Below are 25,954 nucleotides of genomic sequence, written 5' to 3'. Positions count from 1 at the left end.
CCTCAAAGGAGGTGGGAAAGAGTGATGTATTAATCCTATGGCTTAAGAAGAGTAATCCATTGCTTAGCTAAAGAAAAATCACTTCGTCATATAGGACTTATCAAGGGCCTAAGAGAAAGGAAATGTAAAAATATAAATAAATTTCCCACTTTAAAAGTTATATTTAACTATTTGAGAATATTACATATGAAAACACTATTATTTATCCCTGTTTCACTCTTCTCTGTTACATCTCGATGCCTCCCATTGTCTCCCTCTTCAGTTCTTTCTCAAATTTATGCCGTTCTCTAATCATCATCATTATTATATATATGTAGATATGTTATATATACATACATACATATGCACAGATATAAACTATTAGGTTCAATTAATATTGTCCATATGTACATGGGTTCAAGGCTGCCTGTGTAGAGTTGAGCAAGCTATCAGAGGCTTATCTCTGAGGGAGACTGATTATGCCTTTCTCAGAAGCCATCAACTGCTTAGATGTCTTTACCTAGTGTTGGGACATCAAAAATGTTTCCCCTGTCTGTGTTGGCATGGTGTGATTTTGTGCAGCTATATTTCTGAAAGTTCATGAGGGCAACATCCCTCTTGGGTCCAGAAGATATTTTCTTATCACAGTCCTACAGAATTCTTGGCTCCTAAGATCTTTCTGACCCTCTTTAATGTTCATGAGCCTTCACTGTAGAAGTTAGGTTATAGATGATTTGTTTAGAGCTACACATTTCGCTATTTATTCTCCACATTTTGGCCAGTTCTGATCTCTGTAATAAACTACATCTGCTGCAAAAAGCTTCTCTAGTGAGGATGAGGAGCTTCACTTTTCTATGTGTATGAATATTTAGAGAGAGTTAAACATAATATTCATTTAGCAAAGTGGTAGATTTTCCCTGGAATCCATTGCTTATCCAATGTCTTGGGCTCTTGGCTGACTGGGTTTATATTACAGGCATGAGTACTCTCCTCCTGATGAGGGTCCTAAATATGATCTGACAGCTATTGGTTATACCCAAAGATGTAAGTGCGACTAAAGCACTGTTAGAGATTAATAAGCAAGCCAGTAATCATTGCGGTTCTTAGGCTCTAGAGCTGAGTAGGGCTGTTGATAGCTTTTCTCCCTTGAATATTTGCATTGAACATTTGAATAGAGTACAATGAGAGCTAGCCCTAAGGAGAAAGTTTTCAGGTCAGTACAAACTTTATTTCTTCAAGTGTTGTGATCTAAGTATGCAGTGTATTCAGCATAGGATCCTATGCTCGAATATAACCAAAAAATAATTTGGTTATGTTCATAATAGTTATGCCATTGCTGTACTAGGAAGCACATATGAGAGATTATATGTAGAACATTAATGGCCTATCTTGGATTGTGAAAATAAGGCACTGACTTGTCCTATGTTTTCTAGGCACTGAGAAAAAATGAAGTAAGAGAAATACATTATGACAGAGTTACAACTGGATAAAGACACAAAGAGTGAGATAAGAGTTTGATGAGTGTAAACAAAAAATAGTATATTGAAAGAGCAAAAGACATAGCATAAGAAACAGAAAACATTTTTAAAATTTAATATCTACATTGAACTACCTGAGGATCCAGCTATACCTCTCTTGGGCATATACCCAAAAGATGCCCCAACATATAACAAAGACACATGCTCCACTATGTTCATAGCAGCCTTATTTATAATAGACAGAAGCTGGAAAGAACCCAGATGCCCTTCAACAGAGGAATTGATACAGAAAATGTGGTACATCTACACAATGGAATATTACTCAGCTATCAAAAACAATGACTTTATGAAATTCGTAGGCAAATGGTTGGAACTGGAAATTATCATCCTCAGTGAGGTAACCCAATCACAGAAAAACACACATGGTATGCACTCATTGATAAGTGGCTATTAGCCCAAATGCTTGAATTACCCTAGATGTACAGAACAAATGAAACTCAAGACGGATGATCAAAATGTGAATGCTTCACTCCTTCTTTAAAAGGGGAATAAGAATACTCTTGGCAGGAATAGAGAGGCAAAGATTAAAACAGACACAGAAGGAACACCCATTCAGAGCCTGCCCCACATGTGGCCCATACATATACAGCCACCCAATTAGACAAGATGGATGAAGCAAAGCAGTGCAGGCCGACAGGAGCCGGATGTAGATCGCTCCTGAGAGACACAGCCAGAATACAGCAAATACAGAGGTGAATGCCAGCAGCAAACCACTGAACTGAGAATAGGAACCCCGTTGAAGGAATCAGAGAAGGAACTGGAAGAGCTTGAAGGGGCTGGAGACCCCATATGTACAACAATGCCAAGCAACCAGAGCTTCCAGGGACTAAGCCACTACCTAAAGACTATACATGGACTGACCCTGGACTCTGACCTCATAGGTAGCAGTGAATATCCTAGTAAGAGCACCAGTGGAAGGGGAAGCCCTGGGTCCTGCTAAGACTGAACCCCCCAGTGAACTAGATTGTTGGGGGGAGGGCGGTAATGGGGGGAGGATGGGGAGGGGAACACCAATAGGTAAGGGGAGGGGGAGGGGGATGTTTGCCCGGAAACCGGAAAAGGGAATAACACTCAAAATGTATATAAGAAATACTCAAGTTAATAAAAAAAAATTCAAAAAAAAACCAATGAGAAAAAAAAACATTTAATACACTTTTGAAAGAACAATTTTCTTTTCAAAAAAGATTGTTTTCAATATCTGTAAATTGTACCCAAAATAAAACAGGGAAAATAAAAAATTAATATCTATAATATTTATTTATACTTTAAGTTATACTTTTAAGTATCATAATACAATTTAGATTTTAAATAATATTATAATAGAATGAACAGGTATCTTTGAACAGAACAGAAGTGGGAAATTCAAGTTATAAACCACTCTTCCAAGAACAAATTTTTTCTGAGTGTTCAATGTGAATAATTATATCTATGACTAGTCATGACTAGTTCCAATTGTGTTGTTGACCAATGAAATGAATAAAGGAAAGCCCCATATTCATAATCCCTGTCCCAATGGAATGATATTCTGAATCTTTTGGATGCAAAATGTTTCTTGATACTTCAATATATAACAAGCTGTATCTTTCACAAGAGCAAAGATATTGTGGTGACATTGAGAAAGCTTATTTTTGAAGGAAGGAATTCTAGAGGAAACAGAAGAAGTTTGGACCATATACAAAGCTGTAAGGCAGAAAATATGCTCAAAGGTCTTTTACACAAATGTTCTTAAATTCTCTCCTTTTTGCTAAAACTCAGACCCAGGTAAATATCAGATCTGACCATTGATATTGATCATGCAACGAAGTAAGGAGAGTTTCTTAGCTTCAATCTACAATCTAAAGAAGGTTTGCTCAAACTCAAGAACAAATTGCCAAAAGTGTAGGTTGAATTTGTTGAGAATAAAGGTTCTGGAGACAAACAGCTGAGGCCAGAATTCTGTCCCATTAAACTCAGTCTGAGCATCACAAACTAGAACATGAAGATAATACTCATGGCTACCTTCTGGGATTATTATAAAGACTAAATAAGTAAATCCATGCCAGGGACCAGAACATACAACTACCATACCACTCGTTCCTACCATCAGTGTTATAAATGAACAACAAATAATATAAAGGATGGAGGTGAGTGAATGCCTAAGAGAAGATAGAACACAAAAGTCTTATGAATTTCACTCTTCCATATCAATTCACAAATGAGTACTCCTCTGCTCAATGACAAGTTTTATATAAAGGTTTAACTCAGTCCTCTTCTAGTTCAAGTGTATTATGATACATAATTTACAGAAGACAGTCACTAATAACCATGAAATGAATGAAAGCATGGATGTATTCATGAATAAAAGCAGCTAAACTCTGGTATAATAATAATTATACCAGATACTGTACTAGCATCAACACTAATAAAAAGCTGAGGAAATATGAAAAGCAACTACTATATATTTTATTTATTACTTGCTCAAGAAAAATTCCTGTCAGGGTAGTTTGGAGGAGTAGATGAATCGAGCCCACTCTGTGATATCATGGAAGGAATACCTTCCCAAAGTCATCAGCCTAGATCCAAAACTATTGAGTCAACTGTTTAATTCTTCAACATTGATTATCAGCCCATCTTTATAAGCCAAATGTTCATTATTAATAGAGTATAGAAATTGTTACAATAGTCATTTTTTCCTTGCAATCCTTCCTATGGCATGTGTCATACATGTAGATAAATGCATACTTATAGCTGTGTGAGGTTGCTGGTGCATGTGGAAGCAGACGGTTGATGTCAGGAGACATTCTTCAGACCTCTTCCACCTTATTCATTGAGGTAGGTATTCTTATTCAGTCTCAAATACCACAAGTATGGCTCCACTACAGAGAGCTTCCTCTGAGGATTCCCTGTCTCATCTCTGCTTTCAAAGACTGGGGTTTCAAAGGCTGTAGTACTTATATGAGCTCTGGTCCTTACCCCTGTCCTCTGTGTCCTTTAATAACCAGGACATTTTCCAAATGTCCAAAATATTTAGTAGTAATATTTTCCATGTTTGTAACAAAATGTATGTCACAGAGTAAACACTCTGTTCAGAAAATTGTTGGTCTATTCCCCAAAATGCCATTAGCATGCAAAATTTACAAACCACAAAAGAAATGCACTATGAAATAGGATATGTACAAACACTACTTAATCAATGAATTACTGGTTTTGAAAATTGTTTTTTTTTACTTGACTATTTTGAAACAATTTATGATAGCTTGACTGGCCTAGAACTAACTATATAGACCAGACTGGCCTTGAACTCACAAAGATCTGCCTGCTTTGGACTCTCAAGTACTAGAATTAAAGGCATGTACCACCAAAGCTGGTTAACTATTAGATTTTATGTGTAAAGATGCTTTTCATGCATTTTTTTGTCTGCCTACATATATGCAGTGCCCACTGGAGGTCAGAAGAAAAGGTCTGATACCGTGGAACTGGAGTTACAGATATTGGTGAGCCACTGTGAGGGTTATGGAAACTGAACCTTGGTCCTTTGAAAAAGCAGCCAATACTCTTAAATAGGCATCTCTCCAGCTCCTTTTCCCCCCAATATTTTGGTGTCTCATATTTATATCTTTATGGAAATCATTTATTGACTGGAGTTATAAGGTGACATATTAACTGATGGGGGAAATACACTGTCTTGGGACTGTTTCAACATCTGGCCTTAGAATGCATGCAGAAACAAAACAAATGGGTCATAATTAAAGACTGCCTCACAAAGGTTTCACTGCATCTTTGCTTGCAGATGTATTGGAGATTTTTCCATAGTCAACATTAAAGGTAGTAGTTAAATATTTGCCAAACGTAAGCCACATGTAAGCCACACATATGCCAGAAAGAACATGTTAAGAGTCCTCCTAGTCAATGTAACTACTCTTATCTTATGTCTACCTCTAAAGAGCTATTGGGCATAGTCAACTGCAGACAATAGAGAAGTGTACTTACATACAGTAAATACACAGGGCATATTCTTCCAATGGTTCTGATTATCACAGTCATAAGTGACTTGTTAGCACAAGTGACAAGGAATGATGAAGAAGAGGACAGGCAAGAGAAACCCTTCCACAGGAAGGTAAAATTTAAATGAAGTCATGACAAATGGGTGGGATTTCAAAAGAAGTCATAGAAAAGAGACAAAAAAGATAAAGAGAAAAAGAGGAGCCACCTCTCACCGAGAACACATCAAAGAGAGCCTGGATCAAAAGGTACAAAGATCTTTAAAGAGATTAAAAGGGCTATCAAGAAGAAGTGAATGATTCAAATTATTTTGAACAATTGTAAAGAGGATTTTGGAAGACAGCTGCTTGAGTTTCCAGGGCTCTCAAAAAGGTTGAAGTAATGCATCTGAAATTTTCTGTTTTTTGGGGGCCAGAAATCCAAAATCAGGGTATTTAAATAGCTATGCTTCCTTTGAAGCCTCCTGACAATCCTTTGCATCTTCCTAACTTCTAATTGTTTGCAGGGAGTGTTTAGTAACTCTTGGTTTCTAGCTGCACAAAACTCATTCCCTTACTAGTGACTATCTTTGAAGAAAGGACAATAGTACCATAAGATTAGAGGTCAATATTCTCGAATATCATTTCGTCATGAATTTACTAATCTCCTTAATAAAATTTTATTCCAGAGTTAGGGATATGGCTCCGTGAAGTGCACATCTTGTAAACATAAGGACTGAAATTCAATCTTCAAAAAACATATAAAAATACCTCTCATAGCAGCACATTCTTTTAATCCCATCATGGGGGAGGTAAAGACAGGGGTTCTTGAGTATCTAATCTGGACATCTTAATAAGATTCAGGTCAAGTTTCAATGAAAATCAGTGGGCAGTACCAAAGGAATGATATCTAAGCATATACTCTCGCCTTTCCTTGTATATACACTTATGTGTATGTGCACCCACAGTCTTAGTCTTATTTCTGTCATTGTGTTAAAATATGTTGAAAACAAAAGCTTAGGGGAGAAAGGCTAATGTTGTCTAACTCCAGGGTAAAGTACACAATTGCCAGGAACTAAGATTAGAGAAACGTGGAAGCATCTAATTATATTACATCGACACTCAAGAGAGCAATGAATTGATGCACACTTGTACACCAGCTTGTCTTGTCTACTCTTATACAGTTAAATCTGCCCAGAGGATGGTGCCACACACAATGGGCAAGTCTTCCTACCTAAATTATAACAATCACAATAATCCTTCCTATACATATACATAGACAAACTGACCTAGAAAATATCTTCTTGCAAAATTTCTTCCTGAGTGATCCTAGATGGTGTCAAATTGAAAATTATAGGTAACCGTCACATCCTACACACACACATACACACACACACATACACACACACACATACACACACACACATACACACACACACATATACACACACACATACACACACACACATACACACACACATACACACACACACATACACACACACATATACACACACACGCCTAAAGACATATGAACATGTAAATACACACACATTAAAATCCTATTTCTGAGTCAGATGGCATTATAATGATATTAAGAAATTAATCACTGTATCAACTTTATCCATTTGTTTATCATCTCTCTGTCTGTCTGTCTCTCTCTGTGTGTGTGTGTGTGTGTGTGTGTGTGTGTGTGAATTAGCAAAGAACGGGTACAGGTCTCAGAAAACAACTTGCAAGAGCTTTCTTTCCACCATGTGGATCTCAGAAGTCAAATCCCTGAAAGTAGCCAGGGCTCTACATCACATACCTTTCTTTATTCACTGAAACATTTCACCCATCTTCAGTCACATTTAAAGGATGTGTATAGGACATTTTCAGTGTTAAAAACTATTGGGGTTGGGGTTTAGCTCAGTGGTAGAGCACTTGCCTAGCAAGCGCAAGGCCCTGGGTTCAGTCCCCAGCTCCGAAAAAAAAAGAAAAACTATTAAAGCAGAAATCTTTCCAAAGGGAGGATCATGAAGTACAAATCTATAATGTTATATGGTAAATCTCTGCAGGCAACTGGGCTATTTGGACTATGTACTTGGTTTGACCAATACTCATCCAGGTGACCTGTTTGTACAACTGACAAAGGTCTTTGAGGATGAAATAAGATGAAGTTTCAAATTACTTTAAAAACACAGGTCTTAGGGGCTGGAGAAATGGCTCAGTGGTTAAGAATATTGGCTGTTCTTCCAGAGGTCCTGAATTCAATTCCCAGCAACCACATGGTGGCTCACAGTCATCTGTAATGGGATCCAATGCTCTCTTCTGGTATGCTTAAAATCAGAATATTCATATGCATTAAATAAATAAATAAATAAATAAATAAATAAATCTTTTTTTAAAAAATCAAGCAAACAATCAACCAAAACAAACAAACAAACAATCATCCTCAACAACATCATCTCTGAACTCTAGAGTTGCTTTTGGCCAGTCATCTTACCGTGTATATCTATAACCGGTCCAGCAGAAATGAGTTGAAATTCCCATGGCGTTATGTGAAAGACTCTCTGAATGTGGCTGTAACTGAATCTGGCAGCGAAGGAAGGCAGGAGGCATCACCCACCTTCCTTCTTTCCTGTCAGCTGGAGGAAGTGTTCGCCTGTAGCCTCCCTCCTACTCAGTAGCACCCTCTTCACTTTCTTCCCACCAGGACATGAAGCAAATCTGTTCACTGTCTGGGTGCAACCACAATACAGAGTGGGTGCTGCCTTTAGGCAGAGTAAAGACTGTCTAATTATCTCAAGAGCGTTTCAAAAAAACCTGGTCTTTTCTGCCTGCCTTGATTACTCACTGTTCCTTAGTCAGCTGGGGCTTGTAACAAGAGTATATTACTATTTGTGCCATCTAAAATGATTCTAGATGCACAGTTTATGATAAAACTCTGAAGCTGCTTTGTTATTTTTGTTTCCTTTAGGTATAGTCTCTAACTTATGAGCTTACTAGTGCCTGGGTTTCCTGAATACTGGGATTACAGGCATGAGCCACTATTGTGGCTTCAAAGATAATTTTTCCACTATGTTGTTGATTCTGTAAAACACAAATCACCAAAAATCTGTCTCAAGAGTCCTCACAATCTAGAACCTGATATGAAGAAAGAATTCTAGCACTTAGCTAGCTAATGATGGAGACATAAATTTAAGTTCACCATGGCACACTAAATATTAAATAGAAAATGACTATAAACCCAATGACTGACTAACCCTTCATCCTCAATCCTTATGACTGGCACAACTAGGCATTAACATCAACTGGAGATTGAAAGTGGTTGAGTTAACTTTAACTTTCATCTTCGCGCAGACTAGAATCCACCTGGGAAAGGTCTCTCAATTGAGAGACTTCTGAGTTAAACTCACCTGTGGCCATGTTTACTGGGAATTGTCTGAATAGTTCAATAAAATTGGAGGGGCCTAGCCTACTCTGGGTGGCATCACACCCTTAGCAGATTGTCCAAGACTGGATAAGAGAGCTAGCTAAGTACAATCTTTTGAGTAAGCTAGCTAGTAAGATCTTCATAGTTCCTGCTGAATTTCTTGACTGTGAAAAGAGTTTCATGGCTAGAGATAATGACACATGAAGTAGCAAGTGGTACGGCCTTTAGATTCGTGCCTTGACTTTCCTCGGTGATGAAAATGAGAGTTGAATGTAGAAGCTAAGTAAATGTTTCCTCCCCTACGTTACTTTTGGTCAGAGTGTTTGATCATAGCAAAGGAATGAAACTACAGCAGAACTTTAACCCAAACATGAAGAAAAAAGGAAACATTCAAGTCATAAGATAGTATAATTCATTGTCCCCCATATTTCCCTGTGTGGAAATAAATAAGAAACAGTCTAGGATAACACTGATAATAGTAATCTGTGGATAAGACTGGAATTATGTTGAGAGTAGATGTCTTAGACTTCACATTACAGTGACAAAATCACCAAGGGAAACATCTTGAGGGAAGAACCATTTATTTCTATTCTTGCTTTCAGAGTTTCGTCCCAGAACCTCTATGTTCTCTGTGCCTGTGATGGACCAGGACATCATAGTGGAGCAAAGTTCTTGAACTCAAAATGACAAGGAAGCAAAAAGAATGTCTGTACCAGGAGGCTTTCTCATCCCTCCCTCTTTCATCCATCCAGCCCCCTGCATATTTGGTGGCCCACTCATATTCAGGACTATCCATCTCTCCTTAGTTAATCACCCCTATAAACATTCTCAAAGGTATACTGAGAAGTGTATGTCACCTAGGTGCTTCTGCCTCCATTCAAGCTGACAACTAACTTTACTAATGCATTTTTTCTCAACTTCATATCTAAACAGACTACCTTTTTAAAGCACATAACGTCCAACAAAAATAATGAAGCATTTCAAATTCTGTCTAACCTCAGTAATCTTCACTCAACTTAAGTAAAACTAATTTCTTTCCCCAAAACATAACCTTTCAACAGCCCTTCAATGCTCAAGTCCAGTGTTTCCCCGACATTCCAAAAAGTGCTGCCAATGCTTCTGTGGTAGCTGCACAGAACTAGGTCTCTGGCAGAACATTAAAGCCTTAAGTATTTGGGTTTCCAAGGCCACAACAACAAAAACCTGCCACTATAACCTTCTCAAAGATCAGAGTGCTGAACTCTCTGAAAAGGAAGCCTGGGTTACCCACTTTTTCTTAATGTGTTCTGGAATGATTTGCATAGTAACATATCTATCAAGACAAGGTAGCTTTCAGAAGCCCATCTGAAGCCATAGCATCTGCTCAGGTGTAGTGCACTAGGGTGTGAGGAGAAGTGATCCCAGTAGTCAGCCTACATTAAATTCTGCCTCACCTTGTCAGAATCTTTTTCACATTCATCACATAAGCTCTCCCCCCACCCCCACCTTCCAGGGACCATATGTTGTGCTACTTCCCAGCCCTCACACTGCATTTTTCATTAGCCTTTTAAAAGATCTATAATAACAGGATAAGGAAGACTTAGCCTCCCATCCATATTAAAATGCTTCAAGCAGAGCTGAATTGAACCTTGGGGAATTGTTCTAAAGAAGAATCCCAATGCAATTTCACTCACAACCACTTAGCTCTTCTCTGCCCCCAAATTGCCTATTGGAAACAAATTCACCAGTCACCACAAATATTAGCAACAGATAACACACAGCATATGGAAGGAAGCCAGAATACTTCACAAATCTGAGTCAGGCGACTCCAGTGATTAGTGAGACATAATATATTTTCATCCTAGAGATGAGCTGGAATGAGCTACCCAAACAGGGAAACTAGAAAGCAGTTCGATATGGTGCCAAGATGGCCAGACAGGGATGGGGGAAGGGGTGAGGGAGAGATTCCAAAAATTACTGCTTCAGAGAATGCCATGACTGGCAAAACTCTAGCATCATTGAAAAGAAAAGCCTTAGGGTTGGCCCCTTTTTAAGTTTTAAAACAAGTGTGGATCCTAGGGAATCTCTCTTTGTGTCTGCAGATAAATGGTGCGACTATCTATCATTTAGGAATTGGGAGATATCGTGACACAAAACTTACAAACTTAGAAGAAGAAAGATTGAGCCAAAGCTAAGGGTTTCTCTCACTATATTGGATTATAATCAGTTTAATGTTTAAATTCAGATGACCCCATTATCAGAGACAGGAAGAATGAAAATGACTCTAGATATCACAACAAATATAACCCAATCTTTATGTGTGATTAATAAAAGGGGACAGGATTAGGTGTGGAAGGAGATGGGTGAGATGGACAGAGGGTCAGGAAATTGAACAAAAATATGCAGAAATGAGGGAAGGGGAACTGGGGGTAGCCACCAGAAAGTTCCAGATACCAGAAAAGTCAGAGGCTCCCAGGGTCCAACGAGGATAACATTAGAAATATAGGGTCAATGAGTGGAGCAGAGACTGAAGGAAAGACCAGCCAGAGGCTGCCCCACCTAGGGATCCATCCCATATACAGTCACCAAACCTAAGCAGTTGCTGATGCCAAGAAGTGTTTGCTGACAGGAGCCTTACAGGTACAGATGTGAATGCTTGCAGCCAACCATCAGACTGAGCATGAGAAGCCCAATGGAGGAGTTAGCGGAAGGACTGAAGGAACTGAAGGGGTTGCAATCCCATAGGAAGAACAAAGATATCAACCAACCAGACCCCTCAGAGCTCCCAGAGACTAAACTACCAACCAAAGATAAACATGGAGGGACCCATGACTCCAGCTGCATATGTAGCAGAGGATGGCCTTGTCTGGCATCAGTGGGAGGGCAAGCCCTGGGTCCTGTGAAGGCTAGATGCCTCAGGGTAGGGAAATGATAGGGTGGTTGGGCAGGAGTGGATGGGTAGGTGGGGAAGCACCCTCGTGGAGGCAGAGGGAGGACAGGTTTAATAGGGGGTTATCAGAGGGGAAAACAGAAAGGGGGATAACAGGAGTTAGAATAGTCAAATATGCAAACTTAAGCAAATAATAATGTTTATCCTTTGCTATTCTATAAAATGGACGTGGTTTGCTATAGATTTGTGGACTTAACCTATTTCTGAATAAGAAATTGTTATAGCAACAAGTTGAACAGTAGTATAAAATATATTGCCCAAACCATTGTAGAGATGCAGGCGGACCCTGCCTGCATCATTTACCTGTGACTCTTTGATACGTGTCACCCGGATATCCAGCTGTCAGCACTCCTCATCTATGCCTCACTGGCTCCTACAAGAGGCTTGGGCCAGTTCTACAGCAGAATCAAACAATACTTTTCTGGTTCTGATGAACATAGCCTCCCAGTTCTGTCCAATGCCAAGACGCAGGTCTTTGTTGAACTGAGTGAACACAAACTTTAATGTTTTGATAAGAATTTTTTCCCATTCTCATTACTTTTCTCGCTGCTGTCACTTAACCACCAAGCTATTTAAGGAAGGAAAGCTTTATTTTGAATCATAGTATCTGGGCACAGTCCGTGATGACAAGAAGTCACTGTGAAAAGAACTTGAGGCAGCTCTCCACATTGGAGCTACAGTCAGTTCACACAGAGAGGCACACACTGGTGCTCACTTTACTTTCTCGTTTGTTTGTTTGTTTGTTTGTTTGTTTGTTTGTTTGTTTAGAATCCAGTCCATGAAATGGTGCTGTCCACATTCAAGATGGGTCTTCTCATCTCAACTAGCTTAATCTTAAAAAAGTTCCTCATAAATAGAGAGGCAAAGATTAAAACAGACATAGAAGGAACACCCATTCAGAGCCTGCCCCACATGTGGCCCATACATATACAGCCATCCAATTAGACAAGATGGATGAAGAAAAGAAGTGCAGGCCGACAGGAGCCGGATGTAGATCTCTCCTGAGAGACACAGCCAGAATACAGCAAATACAGAGGCGAATGCCAGCAGCAAACCACTGAACTGAGAATAGGACCCCCGTTGAAGGAATCAGAGAAAGAACTGGAAGAGCTTGAAGGGGCTCGAGACCCCATATGTACAACAATGCCAAGCAACCAGAGCTTCCAGGGACTAAGCCACTACCTAAAGACTATACATGAACTGACCCTGGACTCTGACCTCATAGGTAGCAGTGAATATCCTAGTAAGAGCACCTTACTAGGGAAGGGGAAGCCCTGGGTTCTGCTAAGACTAAACCCCCAGTGAACTAGATTGTTGTGGGGAGGACGGCAATGGGGGGAGGATGGGGAGGGGAACACCAATAAGGAAGGGGAGGGGGAGGGGGATGTTTGCCCGGAAACCGGCAAAGGGAATAACACTCGAAATGTATATAAGAAATACTCAAGTTAATAAAAAAAAAAAAGGAAAAAAAAAGTCCCTCATAGACATGATCAGAGGTGTGTCTCCCATATAAGTCTAGATGTTTGTAAAACAATAGTAACTAACCATCATAAACATCATACTGTCTTAATCTTTGCTTATATTGGTGTGTATTGAATTTATATTCCCAGTAAAAATCTTAAACTCAAATATTTCAATACAGCCTCCGAGAATGCTCAGAATTGTGAAAACAGCTGAATGGAGAGAAGCACTTGTCTTACTGTTGGTAATTTCAGAAGGCAGGGCAGAACATTGCAGGCTGTCACACCAACCTGACTGACACCCTATGAGTGCTGGAACCCCAGATCTTCCTAATATCTCCAGTATATGAAAGACATGATTATAAGCCTCTTACATGATGATAAAAGCCAGAGAATGAAAACACAGTCTTGAGTCAGACAGTATAAGACACTGCATCACAGAATGACAGTGGGCTACAGGATGGGACAGAAGTAGACTCATATTTCTAATAAACCAAAAACAGACGAAAGTGAAAATTAGATGTAGCACTTCAGCCTAATACCTGGTTTGGGAGTCACTAAAATATAAAGTGGGTAAGTCCCAGAGAATTTCATATGCCACAGTGAAGACCCTAATGACAGAGTGAAACTTAGAATCTTAATGTGGAAGGACATTCAAAATTAGCTACGTTTGAGATGCTTGAACACCCAGACTCATTTGCAAGGAGATTGACCCCTAAGCTTTTTCTAGAGCCTGGCATCCTTTCACTCCCTGCAGGGTTCCTGGGAAAAGACTTTGTTAAGACAGTAAAACTCAGTCAGTATCCTGTAAGCATCAGAAATGCACTTTTAGCAGTTATGCAGGTGCTAGCAAATTCAGTGTTTGCTGATGGCCTAAAATCTAGTCTGACATAGCAGAAGCTGACACAAAGTTAGAGCAAAACAGTTCTCTGAAGTCTAGCACAAATTTTATTTATGAGGACTGCACTCTCCTAACTTTCTTACCTCAAAAGGATCCATCTTAAAAGATCATGATATTGAGAGTTACATTTTAATGGGTATATTTAGAAGACTCATAAATATACAGCCAGACCATAGCAGATAGCTGATAAAACACTAGAAATCAAAACACACATGGTATGCACTCATTGATAAGTGGATATTAGCCCAAGTGCTCGAATTACCCAAGATGAACAGTCCACATGAAACTCAAGAAAGATGACTAAAATGCAGATGCTTCACTCCTCCTTTAAAAGGGGAATAAGAATACCCGTAGGAGGGGATAGGGAGGCAAAGTTTAGAACAGAGACTGAAGGAACGGCCATTCAGAGCCTGCCCCACATGTGGCCCATACAAATACAGCCACCAAACTAGATAAGATGGATGAAGCTAAGAAGTGCAGGCTGAAAGGAACCGGATGTAGATCTCTCCTGAGAGACACAGCCAGATATGGCAAATACCAGCAGCAAACCACTGAACTGAGAATGGGACACCCGTTGTAGGAATCAGAAAAAGGACTGAAAGAGCTGAAGGGGCTTGAGACCCCATATGAACAACAATGCCAACCAACCAGAGCTTCCAGGGACTAAGCCACTACCCAAAGATTATCCATGTACTGACCCTGGGCTCCAAATTCATAGGTAGCAATGAATAGCCTAGTAGGGGCACCAGTGGAAGGGGAAGCCCTTGGCCCTGCCAAGGCTGGACCCTCAGTGAACGGGATTGTTGGTAGGAGGGTGGTAATGGGGGGAGGATGGGAGGGCAACGCCCACATAGAAGGGGGGGGAGAAGTTAGGGGGATGTTGTCCTGGAAACCTGGAAAGGGAATAACATTTGAAATGTAAATAAGAAATACCCAATTTAATAAAGATGGGGGAAAAAAAGAAAGCAAAGGCCTTCTCTACATAAGCCAATACTTATAGCCATGTTTCAGCTTCTTTTGCCTGGGTAATTCTTCATCACTCACCAGAAAACTGTAGCATCAACTTACTACAGTTGAATCCTCAAGATTCATTCCTAGCAATGTTCTTGAGGATGTTCGATAGATATATAGTCCAATGGTCCAAATATAATGAAAGGGAGCTTCTCAACATGGGACAAAGTTCGCTGACTCATATTTTATTCTTTGTATATTTGTTTGCTTTATTTTTTATTTTAAAGATCTCTATATTTTATTTTATTTTTATGTGTTCTTCTCTCATGCAATACAATCCTGGGCACAATGTCCTGGGAACTACTGAAAAATGATTTAAGCATGTATTTGTGATGACTCCTTGGAGCTTAGAAAGAGGAGGATCTGTGCAGTATATGTGACAAGGATGAAAGTACTTCCCTCACAAATATCAGAGAAAGTGACTAAATACTTCAAAGATTGGAGCTAGTCGGCAGCACATTCATTATTACATGCAAAATAATAAATAGTGAAGAGGAAACTTATCCTTAAAAACACTAGTAAATTAATTAGATTAATTATGGAGAGATATGTCAGCAATATTTGAAGAGTAAGAAAAATGCCAGCAGTTATTGGAGGAAGGAGAATCATAGTTCTTTGTGAGTGTGACCACTGGGGAGTTCCTGTGCTTGGTGTACGGTCACAGTCCTGTGTGTGAATGGGTGTTCTTAACTAAATTTTAGTGGGTTGTTGAGCAAAGACAGAGGCCAAGAGAAAAGAGGAAGAAGAGATAAACTGGAAAAGGACGTGTGTGTGTGTGTGTGTGTGTGTGTGTGTGTGTGTGTGTGTGTGTGTGTGTGTGTGTGTGATGGGGAAACAGGAAGAAGTAAACAGGAGGTGATTTGACCATATTTATTGTGTATATGCAAGAAATTGAGTAAAAATAAAATTTAAAAATAAAGAAAACTAAAACGTAAGTATGATCTGGTTTATGTCAAGATGTTAGGACCAGTGCAGTAAACGTTAAGTCCTATCCACTCTCTGCCTCATGAGACACTTCTCCTTTGCTTCAGCATTTCCCAAGTGCTCATCATCTTTCTAGATTGTTCTCACACATCTTTCTCTCAGTCCTAACTGCAGTAGCTACTTTCTGCTGCTGTAGTAAAATACATGGTCAATAACAACTTAAGGAAGAAAGTTTATTCTGATTTACCATTCCTGAGGGCCAGAGTCCATAATGTCAATAGCAGTATGAAAGTGGGAGAGAAAAGCTGGATAATCACATTTGTTACCACAAAAGAATCAAGGTGAGCAAACTAAAGTAATGAGAAACTAAAACTCCAAGGCTGCCCTTGGTGATGCATTTCCTCTAGCAGATGCCTTAATCTAAACATTCTGTAACCACCCAAAAGAGTAACACCTTCGGGGGACCAAGGATTCAAACACATGGGATACATTTCTCATTCAAACCACAGCCCTAGCATCATCACAAATGACAGCTGCTAGTCCATGGACCCTTTACCAGGTTTCTATCCCTTCCGTGCATAGCCAGTTCTTAGTAATCTAGTGCACTTGCCCTAGCCCATTTCCAGTTCCAGAGTTAGATCCCTGACCCCCACCCACCCAAACCTTTCTGGGCAGTAGTTGTACAGTCCCAGAAACATATTCACTCAGCCACGATGGACCTTGACATAACTGCTTTTCCCTACGTAGTTCCCAACTCTTAGGGCTCTGGTTCTAGAGAATGGCAAAATCCTTGTGAGCATGATCTACTGTATCTCTCTGTGTACATGCACTGGAGACCATAGTTCACTACCTCAGGTAAGTTCTTCATGGAAGAAGAGTGATTTGGCAGAATATGAAAAAAATACAATTCTTATTCATTAAGGGAATTTTCAGGGCTGAGGAGATGGCTCACTTAATATAGTGCCATGGAAGCATAGGGATGCTGTTCTGGATGCCCAGCACCCACTCAGACAGTACGTTACAATGTGCTTGTGAGCTTTTCATTGAGGAAGTTGTAATGAGGAAGAGCATTGGTTATATATGGCTAGCCAATATAGCGAGAACAAGAGCATTCATGTTCTTTAAGACATTCTGTCACGAAACAGGAGGTCCACAGTGATTGAAGAAGCTGCAATCAATCCCTGCCCTCCGAGTGCATGTGCATACATGCATGAACATGCACAGCCATATATCCCAAATTATTTTGAAGGGTTTATTATTTTAGTGTGAGTTTTTTGTTTTGTTTTATTGTGTGTGCATGAATAATTTTAGTGCTTCCATGTCTATGTCGTGTACTGTCAGAGGCTAGAATAGATCCCCTGGCAATAGAGATAAAGACAATTGTTAGGTACCACATTGACGCCGGAAACCTGCAAGAGCTCTAATTTGCTCTTAACTGCTGAGCAATCTCTTCAGCTCCACAAGAGAAATTTTTGAAAAGCACATTCACAGCCAGGAGTAGTAGTTTATGCTTATAATGCCAAATCTTGGGAGGTTAAAGCAAGAGGAGTGTCATGCCTTCAGGACAGTTTGTGTGATTTCCCCGTCAGCTTGAAACACAATGGGAGAAGCTATTGTTTGTTTAGAAACAAACAAACAAAATCAAGAAGCAGAAAAACCAACCCGCCTCCACACGGGGGAGAAAGAAGAAACTACAAAGTGTTTTTTGCATCCAGGACAAAGAGATGGAATGCACCTGTCCTCTTTACTTCCTAAGGAACCCAGTCTACTTGCTACTTAGATTCTAATCACTTCTTTCTCTGTGGCAATGAAGCCAGCCTCCCTTAAGAAACAAGGAAACTGGAAATTGTTTAAAAGTTTCCTTATTATAAAAACCTGATCCAGTCAGAAATGGGGAATAGGCTATGTCTCAGTGTGTTGAACTTACAGTTGTGGAGAAATACAGCTGTCAGGCTAGGTAGGAGTAAGCTACCCATCAGATCTGAAGGGGTTTTGTATTATGAGACACTGTGAAAAGAGAGATCAAAAGAGAAAGAGGATTTTAAGGGAGTATTCTGTGAAATAAATATGCCTCTGCTGGGCTACTCATTTAATAAGTAATGGTTGTTCTTTTTGTCTGTACTGAGGATTGGACCGGTCCATAGTAATCAGTTTTAGTACTTTTGAAACAGTACAATAGTAGAGCTATGGCAAGGGGCTGGGCTCTACATGGGTTACAGGAACATATCTAGACCTGGAAGCTAGTGCTCTCAAGAGGTTACACACCTTCTTGATGTGCACAGGTGGGCCCCTGCACTCAGGGCAAAGTGTGCCTGCGACATAACAGGTAACACAAACAGAATTCCTGGAGAGAAGGATAGAGAATCGTTTATTGGCTAATTCATGGGGAGACAAGAGGGGAAATCAAAGTGAAGAGGAAATAACAATTTATTACTTATGAAGTGGCTAATGTGATTAGCTTTTGGGTAGTGTGTGCGCAGAGGCAAGCAGCTGGAGACGGCCTTTTGATCTCTGGCTGTCTGTCTGAGAGATCACACATAGGGTGGGGGCAGCTCTCAGATCTCCAGCTCTGGGCACAGAGCCTAGCTCTTTGAAGTGATTCCCTTTCCACATTTCCTGCTAATAGACAGTGAAGAAGGAGGCCATGTCCCTGGAGGAAAAGAGGGGCCTTGAAGTTTCCTCAGTCATGGGAAGTTAACAAAGATGACCACGGGGCAAAGTTGTAGGTGGTACAATCTGCATTTCAAATCTCTCCGATGCTTCTTGGCTCCATCCTCACTTGGGTCGGTAGCAGGCTATGGCTAGCATCTTTCTGATTGCAGAGAGTTCTCTAATCAACCTAGATTCGACTCTATGCCATGACTCCCTGCTCTTCTGTCAAAACTGTCGTGAATGCGTGCGTTCCAAAGGGATTCAATGTGAACTGAATTTGTACTGTGTTCCAAACCCGGTAGCAATACCTTACCCTGTGGAGAACAGCTATGTGGCAGACCTTACTTTAAGGTTTTATCTCTATTCACCTGTTCTCAGACTTACAATTACTCTGACAAATCAATTAAAGGACACGAGTGACTGTTGTGGTAACTATGCTGCTGGTGTAAAGGTTAGAAAACAAGAATTACATAATAATTCTTTGTAAACATAGTGGTTATTTCCCCCAGATCTTGGGTGCCTTCCTGAGCTTCTATATATTCCCCCGTTCATGCGCCTGCCATAAGCAAAAAAGAGAAGAAATAAGGAAAATAAAAATATATTAGCTCCAACCTGTTAAAAACCAAACATTAGAGGGTGTGCACAAGCATCCCCAAAAATAATTTGCATCTTCCACTGAATCTGTTACAAGGCTGTTTACTGATGGGAACTTTTACCGTTGTGGAGATGCTGAGACTTGTAAATCCTGGGCCTAATTAAAACTTATGCTAGGCTATGTTTAGCTGGTCTCTGCTCACCTGTTTCTGACCTAACATCCTGTGACGAACAGATAAAATCTTTTAGAATATATTATCTTAATAACATCCTAGTTTCTACCAACCAAAGGACAAAGAGTGTCATCAGATAGCATCTGAGACCCATAGCACAGATTTCTCTCCTAGACTATAGTCCTCCTACCTTAAATTTCCACCAACGTATTTGAATGTGCTGTAAAAACATCCTCAAAACATTACCATAAGGAAACATGGAATTTTAGGAAGCACAAATCTGTGTTCCTGGGCCAGAGTCATTGATATTTGGCTTTAGAATGAACTACCCCTTATCCATGTTGAGGAGAGATGTGTGCTGTCTGCATTGACAAGGATATGGAAAAATCCTTTGTAAATGCTGTACAACGCCATATATTCCAGACACAACGAGTTAGGTGTACATATGAATTCATAGTGGCTGCGGTAGCATGCTTAAAGCCTGCACAGGTTCAAGCCGGCTGAGATATCATCAGCGGGAGGTAGAAGGACACAGGGTCTCACCAAGAAGTCATTTGCAAATCATACCTTCTGATAATGAAGTGTCACTGGGAATATCATCCACACATCAAGGGATGCCCCATGCCCAGGAGTAGTTGGGCAACCCAAAGACAACTCCATGTTTTGCTTTGATTGTGTTGGAACTTTTTGTTTCATTCTGTCTCATGGTTTGTTTGTTTTTTGTTTTCATTTCTGTTTTTATTTTCATTGCGTCTATGGTTGTTAGAAAAAGAGAAGAAAGAGAGAGCACACAGAAAGTTAAGTTGGGAGAGAGGTGGGAAGAGCTGGAGGGAGCTGGAGAAGGGGAGAACCCTGTTGTCCAAAAAAGTTTTAAATGCTAAAGGAGAAAAAAAATCTGTAAATAGTTTATAATACAAAGTTCTCCCCTTAGGTTAAATCCTTTTCTTTTTTCTTTAGAATGAAAAGATACTTTGTGGCTGCCATTGCTCTGTCATAGTATTGCAGAAAATTGTACATTGGATGACAAGGACAGACATAATTCTAGTCTTAAGGAACTTAAAATTTAGTGACTGTTTCTTGGGAATCACTTGATATAGCACCTACACGCGCGCGCACGCGCACATACACACACACACACACTAGTTAGTTAGTTAGTTAGTTAGTTAGTTAGTTTTCAAGACAAGATTTCTTTGTGTGACTATCTTTTCCAAGATAAGATTTCTTTGTGTAACTGTCCTAGAACTCACTAGTCTAGCCTCAAACTTACAGAGACCCACCTGCCTCTACCTTCTAAGTCCTAGGATAACAGGTGTGTACCACCACCACCTGGAGAACCTCCCTCTTTTCACATGGCACTTTTTCTTTTCATCTTGTTAAGAAAAGTCTATATTAAGCAGTGAGACTGGCTTTCATCATTTAATTCTAAATTATTGTGCATCTTCGTTCTTTCTATCCAATGTTGGACTTTCATATGGGGGTTTACTTGATATTTCATCTACTTGCTCTTAACTGCAAATTTTACTCTTTAAATTATGTTTTTGACTATTTGCATATATGTGTGTCCATGTGAGAACATTGTGCATATACGTGTAGGTACCTAGAGATTCCAGAAGAGAGTCCTCTAGAGCTGGAGTTACAAGTGGTTGAGAGCTACCTGACCTGGGTGCTAGGGACCAAAATTGGGTCTGACATAGCAGTGGTTGCTGTTAATCTCAAAGCCATCGTTTTCATCTCCTCTATTGTGAAAGTTACCATCTAAGTTTACTGATACACAGGTACTAGTTCTGTAAATGTGCCGTATGCTTCACTTTTGGTATGGTCCATCAACTGAGACTTTTTTTTTAAAGAAGAGAATTAATTGAATTAATTTGATGTGGATCATGAGGTCAGCTATTAATTTAACAAAAATATGAAGTCAGGGGGTCTGAGAACGATTTTCGTTATACTAGGATATCATGGTGTCAGTTTTTCCAACATTAAGTTGATTTACTCTTCCTTTCAGGGTGGTGTCTTGGCCAATCAGCACAGAAAGTCATTTTTTTTATATGACCACACCATAAACAGTAGGAATCAACAAATAGTACTGGTAGAGCACTTATTTTGTATCAGGGCAAATCCAGAACCTTTATAACTACTGACCGACTTCACCCTCATTACAACCTAGAAGGAGGTGGGGGTTCAAAAGCATTCAGTTGCTTTGCTTCTCTTCATGGAAACCTGCAATGCTATTTTTAATCTCTACTTTAGGCATGAAGACACAAACATGAAAAATAAGTAGTAAAACATTGGGAAGAAAGAAGACGGTGTTGAACAGCCAGGCTGTCTGAGAGCAGGTTCATACTTGGCGAATGAACACACCCTTGATTTGCCTTCTCCTCATTTTGCTGTAAATATCCCAGGACTTGTTTTCTTATCAGTATCTTTGGAGTTCTCATTTCAGTTTCATTTTTCCACACGAATGTTTCCATCTTCCTTCTGACTTCTGAAAATGGTAGATATATGTGCATCGTATGATGAGCTTGCTTCCCACTGCTACTGTGGATAGCTTCCCTTCCAATATTGTCTGTTTTCTAATGGCTGGTGAAATTTTGGATGAGTAAGCAGGATGGTTTGGCTCTCATTCAACTTTCTAGAAAAAAAGTCTGCCTTACCATTTTAAACATAGCAGACAAGCCAAGAGAGACTCTACATGCTCAACTCAATCAGCTTAGCAGAGTGAAGGTATACTGCTTTGTCAGGACTATACACTGCAGAGAGGATGCTTGTGGGGACTTCTAGGCTGGGGCTTTATATCTCCCTACAACAGATTTTGTCTTCAAACCTTCCATTTAAAAATTAAACAACGGTTTTGATTTGGTTCAATTTTGTTTTTCAAAAACATCTTTGTAGTCCCAGAACATTCTACCACAAAGACAGCCTAAATTATAGACAAGTAGAAAAACAAAATAAACAATTTGCTGTCTTAGTATTCATATATCCTCTTTGTTTTTAAAGGCATCAGGTCTTGTTATGAAATGATGCACAAAAATTACTAAAGAAAATTTGTAATACATTGTATTTTATTGTTTTTCAAAACATTCAGCTTTATGAGATGTTACTGTGTATTATATATGAATCCCAAAATATGACATATCTTGAGTAAGAATGAATAAAATTGACAGGGTAAATTATTGTTTCTAGCTTATAATTATCTCAACATGTCAGCTTTGTCTTAGCTCAACTTAAAGGGTACTGGGCACCTGGGCGAATGCTGAAGTTGGTTATTCTTTTAGAGGCTCCAAGCAGAGCTACAGAGCAGGTGAATGCTTTCAAAATCGTTGTTGACATCTCAGCTGGAAAACGTTCTGTGCTTTCAAAGGGTCAAGCTATACTCTGGGCATTACCTTGAAGGACCAGAGCTTCACTATCACCACCGGAGAGGACCCAGCTATTTTCTTGAAGCAAAGAGATCAAAAGTCTGGCTGACACTCACTGGCAAATTCATAAATTTCTAGATGCTTTATGAGAGGCAAGAACACTAGAGAGATGCTGTGTTGCAGGTATGTGATCCACACTGCATCAGGAACAAGGATGGCAGAGGAAACTGGATGCGGTTTACATTCTGACCAAGAATTTTTTTTTTTTTTATTAACTTGAGTATTTCTTATATACATTTCGAGTGTTATTCCCTTTGCCGGTTTCCGGGCAAACATCCCCCTCCCCCCTCCCCTTCCTTATGGGTGTTCCCCTCCCAATCAAGAATTTTTAACCAGAAATGTCTAGAAGGGAACTGGGATGACTCATTTTAATTGTTGTCTTGCCTAGAGTTGGAATCACCCTACAAGTGCTTTAACCAAGGAAAAGATTCACCCTGAATGTCGACGCAACATAGCTTTACATCCTGGACTAAACAAAGAAGGGGAAAGGGGGAAGCCAGCTGAGCACCAAGATTTTCTATCTGTCTCTGCCTACTGATCTGGGATGCAATGTTTCCTCTATCATCTCTTTCTTGTCATAATGGAGTCTGTCTCCCAAACAATAAACCACAATAAACTTTTACTTTCTTTGTGCATCTCTTATCAGGCAGTTTATCATAACAATGAGAAAAGTAACTAAGAACAGAACAAAAATTCTGTAAAAGAGAGTCTGTCGAGGATGGGTTGTTGTGGAAATGGCTACACAGAAAAAGATAGATGCATAACAGAATGTGTACATGAATTTTCTCATGGGGACATAGAGCAAAAAAGGTCAACTTAAAGATCTTATCTTGCCCTTCTTCACTCTGAGGGGATCTGGAGGCCAAATGGCCAGAATGGAAAAAGTAGGAACTCTTGCTTTCCTGGCTTTGCTCATCATAAAGCCTAGGTGGAAGAAAGGAGAATTCATCATTACAGCAAATTAAAACTTGGATTACAGCATGAGAGGAGGGATTTTCATTGATCTATGGAAATTCTCTTACAACTTTAAGTCAACAGAGACCTCCTAATGCCAGCATAAGCCAAGGTCTCATGGGAACCTCTAAAGTTTTACTCAAAGGGAATGAAGCAGATAAAATTTTAAATGATAAAAGACTTCTCTCTCTCTCTCTCTCTCTCTCTCTCTCTCTCTCTCTCTCTCTGTGTGTGTGTGTGTGTGTGTGTGTGTGTGTGTGTTCCTGAATTTCATGAATGACCTGAGTTCATTATGTCAGCTGCACAAATTTCTCTATATCAAAAATACGTTGAGTGTGTGTGCAAGGAATTCTCTGTGAATATCCAGAAAAATATAATTCTTTAACTAAAATATTAAAAATATTTTCTGAGGGGTTGGGGATTTAACTCAGTGGTAGAGTGCTTGCCTAGCAAGCGCAAGGCCCAGGGTTCGGTTCCCAGCTCTGAAAAAAAAAAATTTAAAAAAAATTTCTGAATCAAAGGACGTACTGATTTTGAAAGTTTGTCTCCCCTGTGCATTGCTAAATTATCTTTAAAATTCCTAATGCCACCTCATGTGTCTATCAGAGACATAGGGAGACTCATAATTTTCCAGGTGAACATAAATATAGCCTAAGATTCTGTTCTTGTGCCTTAAAATTTTAGAATATCTGTTATAGCTTCATTTCATTAAATTATCATTAAGGCAAAAAGTTTGGTTGGGTGTGGAACCACACACTTCTAGTTCTGGCACTTGGGAGCCAGAAGCAGGTAGATCTTTACAAGTTTGAGTCCAGCCTGGCCTACATAGTAAACTCTTGATAATCTAGGGATACACAGAGAGACTGTCTAAAAACAAACCACAAAAGATAGTGTTGTTATCAGACACTTCACTTTTTCTCATAAAGGGTATTTTAGGGCAGTATGGGGTAATGCTTGCTTGGTTGTGCCCCCGCCAGCGGAGACTCAGTTATTTGTAGGGTTCGAGGGGGACCCATACCTGTGGGAGAACGGACGAGAAAGAGGAGCGAGACCAAGCAGTGTCCTTGTCAAGGTCTGTTTATTGAGAGGAGTGTACAGCATTTAAAGCTCTGAAACAGGAACTGGAGCTTAGGGCTGGGGGAGGTGGGGGGGAGTACTGGGAATTGCCCAAGGACATAAGGAGAATCATTAAACTCCAAGGTGTTCTTTGAAAAGGTCAAGCCCTTCTCAGGAATCTGCTCAGGGCAGGGCTCTAGCTTTGCCCAGTCCAGCAGTCCGTCCCAGACATGGTTGTTTGTGTTTTTTGCTGTTGTTGTTGGTTTTTTTTTGTTTTTTTTTTGTTTGGATCAGCATGGTCTAGGGTGGCCTGGTACCCATTTAAGAACTCGACCTGACTTAGAATTAATAGCAATTCTCCTGCATTAGTGTCCTGAGTGCTGCCATTGCAGGTATACATTTTATCTCTTGCTTTTTAAATTTTTCTTTCCAGTGATGTAGTTGTTAGGGACTGAGAATAGAACTTAAAACTTGGCAGTCCACCAGCACTGAGAAAGATAGATCTTTGGTTCTCCTGTGTGTGTGTGTGTGTGTGTGTGTGTGTGTATTTCAAATTTGGAGGAAACAGTTCCTTGCTAAGTTGCCCAGGCTAGACTTAAAATCATTCAGTATTCCAGACATGATTTAAAATGATTATCTTACTGCCTCAGCCTCCTGCATATCTATGATTGTGAATACTTACAACAAATATGATTTTAAGTTTCTCTTTCTATATATATATGTGTGTGTGTGTGTGTGTGTGTGTGTGTGTGTGTGTGTGTGTGTGTGTGTGTTTGCATGTGGAAGTTGGAGGTTGACATCAGGCATCCTTCTCAGTTTTTCTCCAAATATTTCTTTGGACATGAAGTCCATGGAGTAGGTATGTATTTACCCCCACATGCATGCATAAGATCAAGAATTACAGGTGTGTGAGTTGCTATGTAGTTGGGAGCTAACCCTGGGTTCTGTACAAGATATCATGTGCTCTCAATCACTGAACTATCTCTCCAG

At 39.8% G+C, this 25,954-nt stretch overlaps 1 long non-coding RNA gene across 2 annotated transcripts in view; it reads right to left on the bottom strand.

The window, feature by feature from the left end:
- Positions 1 to 25,954, bottom strand: part of LOC134486802 (uncharacterized) — a 71,432-nt gene that overhangs the window by 30,414 nt on the left and 15,064 nt on the right. Inside the window, exon 1 of one of the 2 annotated variants that reach the window (XR_015686030.1) lies at positions 7,965 to 8,256. The exons of the other annotated variant lie outside the window; for it this stretch is intronic. This is a non-coding gene — a long non-coding RNA (uncharacterized LOC134486802). Of the gene's footprint in view, positions 1 to 7,964; positions 8,257 to 25,954 lie in introns of those variants that run through there. 2 annotated transcript variants of the gene reach the window in all.

Source organism: Rattus norvegicus, chromosome 4 (assembly GCF_021556685.1).
Source record: "Rattus norvegicus strain SHRSP/BbbUtx chromosome 4, alternate assembly SHRSP_T2T, whole genome shotgun sequence".
NCBI lineage: Eukaryota > Metazoa > Chordata > Mammalia > Rodentia > Muridae > Rattus > Rattus norvegicus.
This window is presented reverse-complemented; position numbering and strand designations above follow the sequence as displayed.